Source organism: Lipotes vexillifer, unplaced genomic scaffold, assembly GCF_000442215.2.
Source record: "Lipotes vexillifer unplaced genomic scaffold, Lipotes_vexillifer_v1.1 scaffold152, whole genome shotgun sequence".
Taxonomy (NCBI): Eukaryota; Metazoa; Chordata; class Mammalia; order Artiodactyla; family Lipotidae; genus Lipotes; species Lipotes vexillifer.
In genome coordinates this window covers 1,123,049-1,135,783 of record NW_006795886.1, presented here as the reverse complement: position 1 = coordinate 1,135,783, position 12,735 = coordinate 1,123,049, and positions in this window count along the sequence as shown.

Sequence of the window (12,735 nt, the reverse complement as noted above, 5' to 3'; positions counted from 1 at the left end):
TCATTCAGTAACATAGCATCATACCAAAAGTCCAAACAAGGAAACAGTAAAAGGAAACAGGAGGAAATTGAGATAATGCATATAAAAGATTATCCATCTTTATTATTTTTCAACTAACAATATATTTACATGATTTAAAGGTCAAAGCAATATAAATAGGGATTCTCTGAGAAGTCTCACTCTCAACCTTGCCTCCATCCACCTCCTTTCCATTCCCAGTCTCCAACAGGAAATCATTTTATTAGCTTCTTGTTTGCCTTTTTAATATTTCTTTAGGTAGATATAAGCAAATATGAATATTTTTATTTTCCCTATTTATTTCACAAAAGGTAGTAGACTGTATGCTGGTTTTTGCCTTAAAAATCTTTTTTCACTAAAAATGTATCCTGGAGATCTCTCCATAGGAGTACATGATAATCTTCATTTTTGTTGTAGTATTATTTTTGGCTTTTTTGCATTTGGGTTTTGCTTGTTTATTCGTGGGTGGGTTTTTTTTTTTGCCTGAAAGTGTTTGTTTTGTATGCATTTTATTGTACATATGTATTTTTTACATATGTATCTATAGGATATCTATAAGATAGATTCCCAAAAGTGGGATTGTTAGGTCAAAGGAAAAATGGATCTGTAAGTATGGTATATATTCCCAGATTCTCCTCCAAGGAGTTGTGCCCTTTCTCCTCAAAGCCTCATCAATAGACTAAACTGTGGATTGTTGCTGAACTGGTAGGTAAGATTTGGTATTTCAGAAAAGTGTTAATTTAAATTTCTCTGATGATGAATGAAGTTGGGTGTATTTTTATATTTTCCAGGCATCTTTGCTTGGTTGACAGTTCTTTTCTCTCAGTATTCTGAATACGTCACCCCATCCTCTCCTGGCCGGAAAAGTTTCTCTTGAGAAATTGCCGATAGTCTATGGGCATTCCCTTGTAGGTAATTTCTCTTTTTTCTCTTGCTGCTCTTAAATTCTTTGTCTGACTTTTGACTAATTATAATGTGCTTGGTGTAGTCTTATTCAGGTTCAAACTATTTGGGATCCTTCAGGCCTCATGGATCTGGATGTCCATTTCTTTCCCCAGGTTTGGGAAGTTTTCAGCCATTATTGCTTTAAAGACACTTTTTGTCCCTTTCTCTTTTTCTTCTCCTTCTGAAACTCCCATAATAAAAATATTGTTTCTTTAATTGTGTTCCATAATTCCTGTAAGCTTTCTTCACTCTTTTTCTTTCTTTTTTCTTTTTGTTCCTCTGACTGAGTAATTTCCAATATCCTATCCTCCAGGTGGCTGATTCTTTCTTCTGCATGATTGAGTTTACTTCTGAAACTCTCTATCAATTTCTTCAGTTTGGTTTTTATATTTTTCAACTCTAGGATTTTTGTTTGCTTGTTTGTTTGTTTTTTGATGGTTGCTATTTTCTTGTTGTACTTCTTATTTTGTTCATGCATTGTTTTCCCAATTTCATTTGTTGTCTGTCTGTTTTCTTATAGTTCACTAAACTTCCTTAAGAGGATTATTTTGAATTCTTTATTTGACAGTACATAGATCTCCATTTCTTTAGGATCAGTTACTGGAGCTTTATTAGTTTCCTTTGGTGGTATTATATTTACCTGATTTTTCATGATTCTTAATTCCTAATATTGATATCTTTACATTTGAGTAATCAAGCTCCTCTTCCAGACTTTGCAGGTTTACTTTGGCAAAGACTATTCTTCACCAGTCAGTTTAATTTAGGTTTCTGGGTGTGTCTGCTGGTAGTGTCCTTAGGCAGGTGGAGCCTGCTATTATGGTCTATATTGGGGTGAGGCAATTGTTCAAGCCCTGAGGATGGGCATTGGGGTGGCCACTGTCTGAGAGCAATTGGCTAGGACTGCTGGCTTGGTTCCTTACCCAATTGAAGGTGTAGGATAGGCTCTGAATTTGCTTAGATTCTCTGGTCAGGATTACTAGATGGTCAGGACTGGGTACTATATTCACTAGCAGATGGGGCTATGAATTAGCTTCCCTGCTTTGGCAGGGCAGCAGAATGTGACCTGGGGCCTGCATAGTACATTGTTTGGGGATCCAAATCAGGCTAGAGTGTGCACTGAATTCCCTGTCAGATGAGGCCACTGGTTTTGCTCTGCAGACAGGGGAAACCATGGGGTCTGCTCCATGTACAACTGTCATTGTACCTAGGGTTATTGAATGGGCTGTGCAGCTTCCCATGTGCTCTGGTCAGGTTCCCTGGTCAGACATGCTAAAGAATATATTCAGCAATGAGTGGGACTATGAATTAGTTTCCCTTCCTGGGCATAGTGAGAGAATCAGCTCTAAAGCCAGTAAAGCTCTTTGTTTGTTGTCTTAACTCAGCTGACCTGCACCCCAAGTTCTCTTACTGAACACGGCCACTGGCTTTGCTCTGAAAACTATTGGCTCTGCCTACCCACATCTAGACTCAAGTGCCAAAGGGTTGCACAACTTTCAAGATTTTTCACCAAGCCTTTCTGGTCAAATGGGACTGGAAGACACTATTCACAGCAGATGGGGATGTGATTCAGTTCCTTGCCTGGTCATGGGCAAACCAGGCTCTAGAGCCAGCAAAATTCCTTGTTTGATGATTGAATTAGGTAGATCTGAACCCCACCAAGTTCTCTGGTCATAATGCACCACAAACTTGGTTCTGCAGATGAGCAATGCTGCTGGTTGAGATTACTACTTGGCACTGCAGGTGTGAACTTGGTCTGCCAAGATCTGTGTGCTGGTTGTTGTAAGCCCTCCCCTTCTTCTCCATCACAATTAGATTCCTAGTCCCACAGATTTCCCTGCAATCCCCATGGTGTGAGATCAGAGTAGGAACTCCCACAAAATGACCCACATTGCTTCAGGAGAAGAGCTAGCTATCCCCCCAGCTTTTTTTCCCACTGGAGGAACCGGAGGTCAGAAGACACCGCTCCACATGGTGTTGCACTGGCTTGGGGGAGGGGCAATGCAGTAAATGTGTTGTTGCTTCTCTTATCCTTCTAATGCAGTCTGTCTTGATCTCTGTGGTGCAGGGAGGTGCTTCAGTCTCACTTCAGTGTTCTATGATTCTCTCAATGGTGTTTTGTTCTTCAATAGTTGTTAGTTGTTCTTTTTGTGAGAAGAAATGAAGTCAAAAACAATTTATATTGCCATCTTTGTGACATCACTTTCCCCAGAATTCCACCTTTACCATATTGATTTGAGATGCTTTATACTATATTCCCATATCTATTTGGGTCTGTTTCTGAATTGTTTCTGTTTCATCGGGCTGTCTATTCATTCACCAACACTATACACTTTTAACACTTGAGGCTTTATAATATGTTTCAATATTTGATTTTTCTGTTTCATAGAGTCCCAGTTATTTTTGCTTGTTTATTCTCTTCAAGAAAAACTGCCGACACTTTATTGGGATTGCATTAAGTTTATATATTAACTTACAGAGAATCAATATCTTTACAATGTGAATCTTCCCTATCCATGAATAGAGCATGTCTTTTCATTTCTTCAGGTATATTGTCTTTCAGTCGTGTTTTTCTCATATGTTTTGCACAATTTTTGCTAAGTGTTTTTTCTTTTTTGTTGCTGTTGTAAAAATGTTCTTCTATTCCATTGCATCTTCTAATGGATTTCTTGTATGTAGTAAAGATATTGATTGATTCCTATAGATTAACTTCATATTCTACCATTTTACTCAATTCTCATTCTCTCTCCCCATATTTTGACAATTTTCGAAGTGATTCCCTTCCATTAAAAAAGCCTTTTTAAAAGCTAATATTAATTTCCCCAGAAAATTAAGAAATTATTGTATCCACAGTACAAGAGCAGAATTCTATAGAAAAAAAGCATAAAGAACAAGAAGACACTTTTGAATTTAAGAAAACAAATAATAAGTTTAATCAAAATATTAGAAGATAAAGTAGAGGAAATCTTCCATTTATAAAACAAAATAGACACAATTACACAAGAAGAAATAGTCTATTTGAATAGGCATATATCTACTAAAGAAATGGAATCAATAATTAATAACCTTCCAAACCAAAGAGCACTAGGCCCAGAGGTCACTGTTGAATTCTACCAAACATTAAAGGAAGAAATTTTGCCAGTTCTCTATGATCTCTTTCAGAAGATAGAAGCAGAAGGAATACTTCTTAACTCATTCTATGAGACCAGCAACACCATAATACAAAAACATTACAAGAAAAAAAATAACTACAGGCCAATATCTCTCATGAACATCAATGCAGAAATCCTCAACAAAATAACAGCAAATTGAATCCAACAGTGTACAGAAAGTATTTTACACAATGGCCAAGAGGGATTTATCCCAGGTATGCAAGACTGGTTCAACATCTGAAGATCAATTAATGTAATCCATCAACAGGCTAAAAAAGAAAAATCAAATCATATCAATAGATGCAAAAAAAGTATTTGACAAAATCCAACAATCATTCATGATGAAAACTCTCAGCAAACTAGGACAAGAGGGTAACTCGATAAAGAACATCTATAGAAAACCTACAGTTAATATCATATTTAATGGTAAGAAACTAGAACATTTTCTGCTAAGGTGAGGAACAAGGCAAGAATATACCCTCACCACTCCTTTTCAACATTGTATTGGAAGTTCTAGTTAGTACAGTAAGACAAGAAAAGAATATAAAAGGTAAACTGATTGGGAAGAAAGAAGTAAAACTGTCATTGTTTGCAAATGACATGACTGTCTATGTAGAAAATCCAAAAAAATTGACAAAAAAATACCTCCTGGAATTAATAAGCAATGATTGGAAGAATATAGGATACAAGATTCATATAGAAAAGTCAATCACTTTCCTATATACCATCAATGAACAAGTAGAATTTGAAATTAAAAACATAATACCATTTACATTATAGCCAAAAAATGAAATACTAAGATATAAATCTAACAGAATATGTACAAGGTATATATGAAGAAAACCAAAAATGTTTCTGATGAAAGAAATCAATCAAGGACTAAATAAATGAAGAAATATTCCATGTTTATGGATAGGAAGACTCAAGATATCGGTTCTTCTCAGCTTGATCTATAGATTCAATGCAATCCCAATCAAAATCCCAGGACGTTATTTAGTGGATATTGACAAACTGACTCTAAAGTTTTTACAGAGGGGCAAAAGACTCAGCATGGCCAAAACAATATTGAAGGAGAACAAAGTTGGATGACTGACACTATCCAACTTCAAGACTTACTATAAAGCTGCAGTAATCAAGACAGCATGGCACTGGCAAAAGAATAGACAAACAGATCAATGGAACAAAATAGAGAGCCCATAAATAGACCCACATATAGTCAACTACTCTTTGACAAAGGAGGAAAGACAATACAATGGAGCAAAAATAATCTCTTCAAGAAAAGGTGCTAGAATAACTGAGCATCCACATGCAAAATAATAATAATAATAAGTCTAGGGACCTCCCTGGTGGTCCAGTGGTAAAGAATCCGCCTTACAATTCAGGGGATGCAGGGAACTAAAATCCCACATGCCATAGGACAACTAAGCCCACATGCCACAACTACCAAGCTCACACAACTCAGCTAGAGCCCGTGTGCTGCAAACTACAGAGCCCATGTGCTCTGGAGCCCACGCCACAATTACAGAGCCCATGTGCCCTGGTGCCTGTCGCCACAACTAGAGAAGAGAAAACCCACATGCCACAACTAGAGAGAAGCCTGCACACCACAACAAAAGATCTCACATGCCTCAACAAAGATCCCGCATGCTGCAACTAAGACCCGATGCAGCCAAAAATAAATAAAATAAATAAATCTTAAATGATAATAATAATAAGTCTAGACAGATCTTACACTCTTCACAAAAAGTACAGCCAAATGTATCATAGACCTAAATGTAAAATGCAAAACTGTAAAACTCTTAGAAGATAACACAGGAAGAAACTTAAATGACCTTTGGTATGGTAATGCCCTTTTAGATATAACCCCAAAGGCACAATTCATGAAAGAAATAATTGGTAAACTGGACTTCATTAAAATGAAAATCTTCTGCTCTTTGAAAGACACTGTCAAGAGAATGAGAAGACAAACCATAGACTAAGACTAAATATTTGCAAAATACATATATGATAAAGTTCTGTTATCCAAAATACACGAAGACTCTTAAAACACAACAATAAGAAAACAACAAGATTTTAAAATGGGCCAAGAGGCTACCCTGGTGGTGCAGTGGTTAAGAATCCACCTGCCAATGCAGGGGACACGGGTTCGAGCCCCGGTCCGGGGTGATCCCACATGCCACGGAGCAACTAAGCCCGTGCACCACAACTACTGAGCCTGCGCTCTAGAGCCCGTGAGCCACAACTACTGAGCCCACGTGCTACAACTACTGAAGCCTGCATGCCTAGAGCCCATGCTCCGCAACGAGAGAAGCTGCTGCAATGAGAAGCCAGCACACCGCAATGAAGATAGCCCCTGCTCACCACAACTAGAGAAAGCCCACACGCAGTAACGAAGATCCAATGCAGCCAAAATAAATAAATTAAATAAATTAATTTAAAAAAATGAGCCAAGGACCTTAATAGACACCTTACCAAAAAAGATATACAGATGAGAAGTAAGCATATGAAAAGATGCTCCACATCATATGTCACCAGGGAAATGCAAATTAAAACAACAGAGAAATACCACTACACACCTATTAGAATGGCCAAAATCCAGAGCACTGACAACACCAAATGCTGACCAGGAGGTACAGCAACAGGAGCTCTCATCCATCACTGGTGGGAATGCAAAATGGCACAGCCACTTTGGAAGACAGTTCTGTACTTTCTTACAAAAGTGAACATACTCTTACCACATAACCCAGCAATTGCACACCTAGGTATTTACTCAAAGGAGTTGAAAACTTATGTCCACACAAAAACCTGCACACAGATGTTTATAGCAGCTTTATTCAAAATTGCCAAAACTTGGAAGCAATTAAGATGTCCTTAAGTAGGTGAATGTATAAATAAACTGTGGTACATCCAAACAAAGGAGTATTATTCAGCTCTAAATAGAAATGAGCCATGAAGCCATGAACAACATGGAGGAATCTTAAATGCATATTATTAAGTGAAATAAGCCAATCTGAAAATGCTACATATTATATGATTCCAACTATATGACATTCTGGAAAAAGCAAAAAAAAGCAGGGACAGTGAAAGGTGGCTGCCAGGAGTTAGTGAAGAGGGAGGAATGAACAGCCACAGCAAAGAGAATTTTTAGGGTAGTGAAACTACTCTGTTCAATACTATAATAGTGGATACATGTCATTTACATTTGTCAAAACCCATAGTATATACAACACAAAGCGTGAACCCTAATGTAAAGTATGGACTTCAGGTGATTATGACGCGCCCATGTAGGTTCATCAATTGTAACAAATGTACCACTCTGGTGGGGGATTTTGAGAGTGGGAGAGTCTATGCATATGTGAAGGCAGGGGGTACAAGGGTAATCTCTGTACCTTCTATTCATGTATGCTGTTACCCTAAAACTGCTCTAAAAATAAAGTGTAGTTTTTTAAAAAGCAAAACCAAAAAGGTAAAGATATAAAAAAAGAAGAGAAACGATAATAAAATTTGAGGGCAAATCTGGGGGTATAATAGCTACCTAATTAGAGTTCAGAAAGAGGGAAAATCAAGGAGATGAAATTATCTAACAGAGCAAGAAAATTTTCCAAAATTGAGGGGTACAAGTCCCTAGAGTACTTGGTAAGTACTTGCTGAGCCCACCAAGTGCCCAGCAACATGCACGAAAAGAGCCTGACCACCTGGAAGTGATTTGCTTATCATCAATTGGAGCTGGTTTACAGTAAGTTTATATTATAAAAGATATTGTTCTTTTTCAGTAGCTTTAATTTAAGGCTTGCGAATCCATTACAGCCACTTCAATGGAGTTTTCATTAAAATCAGTTGGCATGGGTCCAAACCCTGGGTGGGCCATTCAATTTTTTCTGTTCTGTGGCCAGCCTCTTAGCATTGAATACGAGGGAGGCAGGGTGAGAAAGTACAGATGCGTCAATTCTAAAACCACCCCCAGTATGAGAAAAAGCACTCCAAGTACCTGTCCTAGTGGAATTTCTGTATCTTCATGTATAAAAGGCAGACTCCTCATTTTGGATAACCGAAATTTACTAATTATTTTATATAGTCAATTACTATCCACACACTAGGCTGGATCTGGGCCTTGAAATGTTCTCTGGAGAAGGAAATAGTTGGGTTCTCTGTGTTTTTTGGTGGTTTCCCAGTTTTCTCTATTCACATAAAAATTCAAGCAAGAGCCCAAAAGTAATTTTTCAGGCTAGTATTTCCAGGCACACGAATTTTATATGCCAGTCAGATTTATTGTAATAGGAATAGAATGAATTAAGTCAGCTGTTTCTAGATGATGTTTGTGATTGATTTTCCAGAGCACCTTGGAGACTGCCCGTTTATCTCCTACTGTTCTCAGTTTAAAAAAAAATTAGCTCTTTGGTCAGGCACATGCTATTTTCCATCTATCCTCCCTGGCACATAGTACTGCAGAGCGCCACATGTTCTTTTCACCCAAATTACTTGACTTTACCATGTCTCTCTGAGGTCTTTTGTTCTCCCTATGGTCATTGCTCTTTTGTCAAATTCTCTTTGAATGATCTCTTTCTTTTCCTGTCTCTCTACTTCATGCTCACTTTCTAATGACACTATTGGTAATATCCAAAAGTCTTATTTAGAAAGAAAGAAGATCAGTAAGAAGAAAAACATCTTCTATTACTCCAGATTTTTCTCCCATTTTAAAATGTGATATTCGATTTATCTTGGAGATTTTTTTAAGTTTTCAAAAGTGAATATTAATCAAGCTACAGTATGAGGCAGTGAGGAGTCCACTTACCTTTCTATGCCTCAATCTTATCCTTTGTAAAAGACAGTCACTAAGCTGCCCAGAGTTGATACCCCTTGAATATAAGTAACTTCTTTCTTTTTTTGTCACTGCTTTCTCATTGGTCTCTGCCTAAGTACTCTGAGTAGAGTCCGCCCTGTAAAATGAAGAAACTGAGGGACTTAGACTCATTGTGATTTGATGAGGGTCACATGGCTTGCCTGTGGCATTCAGAAATAGCTTGGTAAACCCAGTACCCCAGAGAGTCTTCCCACTCAATTGTAAATCATTTAAACTCAGATTTAAGTATAATACCTTGCTTTGCTCTCAGTGCCACAGCAGTCATTTTATTGTTTCTGGCAGAGAAGGGGGAAAAAATGAAAACTAATATAGTGGCTGAAAGCTAAATCTCTTTAACAGGCTAAGCTTAAAAAGAAACTCACTATTTTCCTTCAGTTCTTCCTTTTGCACCCCAGATTTGGTCCTGCTTGAAGAACATATGAAAAATTATTCGTTTGTCTTCTGTGGAGATAACTATCCCTGCTACAATGGGAAGAGCCCTAGAAAAGGAATCAGGAGACCCAGGTGCTGGTTCTAGATGGATCACTAACTAGCTGTGTTACTTTGGGCAAGTTGTTTCATGACTGACCTTCAGTCTTCCTATCTTCAAAATAAGGATTGTAGCAGAAAATTGCTAAGGTCATTTTATTTTTTAAACTAATTAATTTTATTTTTGGCTACATTGGGTCTTCCTTGCTGCACGCGAGCTTTCTCTAGTTGCGGTGAATGGGGGCTACTCTTCATTGTGGTGCGCGGGCTTCTCATTGTGGTAGCTTCTCTTTGTTGCAGACCATGGGTTCTAGGCATGTGGGATTCAGTAGTTGTGGCACATGGGCTTGGTAGTTGTGGCTCACATGCTCTAGAGCGCAGGCTCAGTACTTGTTGCACACGGACTTAGTTGCTCTGCGGCATGTGGGATCTTCCCTGACCAGGGCTCGAACCCGTGTCCCCTGCATTGGCAGGCGGATTCTTAACCACTGCGCCACCAGGGAAGTCTTGCTAAGGTCATTTTAGTCCCAGCTTTCCTTGATGCTATAATCAATAAAAGAACACACTCTGTGAGTGATCACACGAAGTAAACAGGGAAGAAATAAGAGACTAACTGGTTGGTCAGGACAGAAGACAATGCTCAAAGAAAAATACAAAGAGGTATGAAGCTGAAAAGTATGAGAAGCTGTTAGCAACCTGAAAATTTAGATAACATTTGATATAGGCTCGTCATTTTACAGAGAACCTGAAGACTTGGATTAGATGGTCAGTTTCCACCCCTAAGCTGTTCTTTTTTGTTGGTTGATGTAGTTACCAATCAAAGGGGATATAGGTTGGGCTGAAAGCAAGAACCTTAAGAGGTGAAGAGTATAGAAACACAGAATCTGACCAATGAAAGATTCAATAATCTACAGAGAATGGACACCACTATTTCAGCCAAACATCAATGACATCATTGGTAACGTAACAGAATGTTTTAACGCTTGGCAAACATTCTATGAGGCTGCACACCCATGTACACAAAGACAACAAAGTAAACTCATGTCTCTATAATCAGTGTCTCTTTGGGGTAGGTGGGTCTCTTCTCTGTTACACTGGAGTAAATGAGTCAGCTTAACTAACTGGAAGAAGGTGATTCTTCCAGAACCATGCTTCTCCAATTTAGGTATGTATGAGAATGATCTGAGGAAAGTTGTTAAAATACAGATTCCAGGGTACAACTTCTTGGAATATGATTCAGTAGGTCTGTAATTACACCCACCAATCCGAATCTTTAAAAAGTATTGCTGGGGCTTCCGTGGTGGCGCAGTGGTTGAGAATTCGCCTGCCAATGCAGGGGACATGGGTTCGTGTCCTGGTCTCGGAAGATCCCACATGCCACGAAGCAGCTGGGCCCGTGAGCCATGGCCGCTGAGCCTGCGTGTCTGGAGCCTGTACTCCACAACAGGAGAGGCCACAACAGTGAGAGGTCCGCGTGCCAAAAAAAAAAAAATAACAACTGGATATCCATGTGCAAAAGAATAAGTTTAGATCTCTACCTCACACCGCATACACAAACTAACTCAAAATGAATCAAAGACCTAAATGTAAGAGCTAAAACTATAAAACTCCTAGGAAAAAAACATAGGGATAAATCTTCTTGACCTTGGATTTGGCAATGGAGTTTTAGACATGACACTAAAAGCACAAGCAACAAAAGAAAAAATACATAAGTTGGAATTCACCAAAATTAAAACTTTTGTGCATCAAAGGACATGATCAATAAATAATAAAGTCAACCATAGAATGGGAGAAAATATTTGCAAATTATATGCCTAACAAAGGATTTGTATCTAGAATATATTTTAAATCTTTTATAACTCAATAATAAAAAGAAATAACCCAATTTAAAAATGGGCATAGGATTTGAACAGACATTTAAAAGGATATACAAATGGCTAATAAACACATGAAAAAATGCTCAACATTATTAGTGATTAGGGAAATGCAAATCGAAATCACAATGAAATACCACTTCACACCCAGTAGGATAGCTGTAATTTTTTTTTAAAAGACAAAAACAATTCTTGGTAAGGATGTGGAGATATTGGAAGCCTCAAATATTGTTTGTGGGAATGTAAATGGTGTAGCCACTGCCCAAAAATGTTAGGTAGTTCCTCAAAAAGTTAAACTTAGAGTTACGAGATGACCCGGCAATTCTACTCCTAGGGATATACTCAAGAGAATTTAAAAACATATGTTCACACAAAAACTTGTACATGAATGTTCATAGCAACATTATTCATAATAGCCAAAAAGTGGAAACAAGCCAAATTTCCATCTACTGATGAATGATTAAATAAAATGTAGTAAGTTTATGCAATGGAATATTGTTAGGCAATAAAGAAGAATGAAATGCTTCTACATGCTACAACATGGCCTTAAAAACATTATGCTAAATGAAAGAAGTCAAACACAAAAGGTCAGATACATATAATCCCATTTATATGAAACATCCAGAATAGACAGATCCATAGAGACAAAAAGTAGATTAGTAGTTGTCAGGAGCTAGGGGAAGGGATAAACAGGAAGTGATTGGTAATGGATACAGGGTTTCTTTTAGGGGTGATGAACGTGTTCTGGAATTAGATAGTGATAATGGTTACACAACTCTTGAATATACTAAAAACTATTGAACTGTACAATTTTTTTAACATCTTTATTGGAGTATAATTGCTTTACAATGGTGTGTTAGTTTCTGCTTTACAACAAAGTGAATCAGTTATATGTATACATATGTTCCCATATCTCTTCCCCTGCATCTCTCTCCCTCCCACCCTCCCTATCCCACCCCCCTAGGAGGCCACAAAGCACCGAGGTGATCTCCCTGTGCTATACGGCTGCTTCCCACTAGCTATCTATTTTACGTTTGGCAGTGTATATATGTCCATGCCACTCTCTTACTTTGTCCCAGCTTACCCTTCCCCCTCCCCATATCCTCAAGTCCATTCCCTAGTAGGTCTGCATCTTTATTCCCGTCTTGCCCCTAGGTTCTTCATTACCATTTTTTTTTTTTTGATTCTATATATATGTGTTAGCATACGGTATTTGTTTTTCTCTTTCTGACTTACTTCACTCTGTATGACAGTCTCTAGATCCATCCACCTCACTACAAACAACTCAGTTTCGTTCCTTTTTATGGCTGAGTAATATTCCATTGGATATATGTGCCACATATTCTTTACCCATTTATCTGTTGATGGACACTTAGGTTGCTTCCATGTCCTGGCTATTGTAAATAGAGCTGCAATGAAC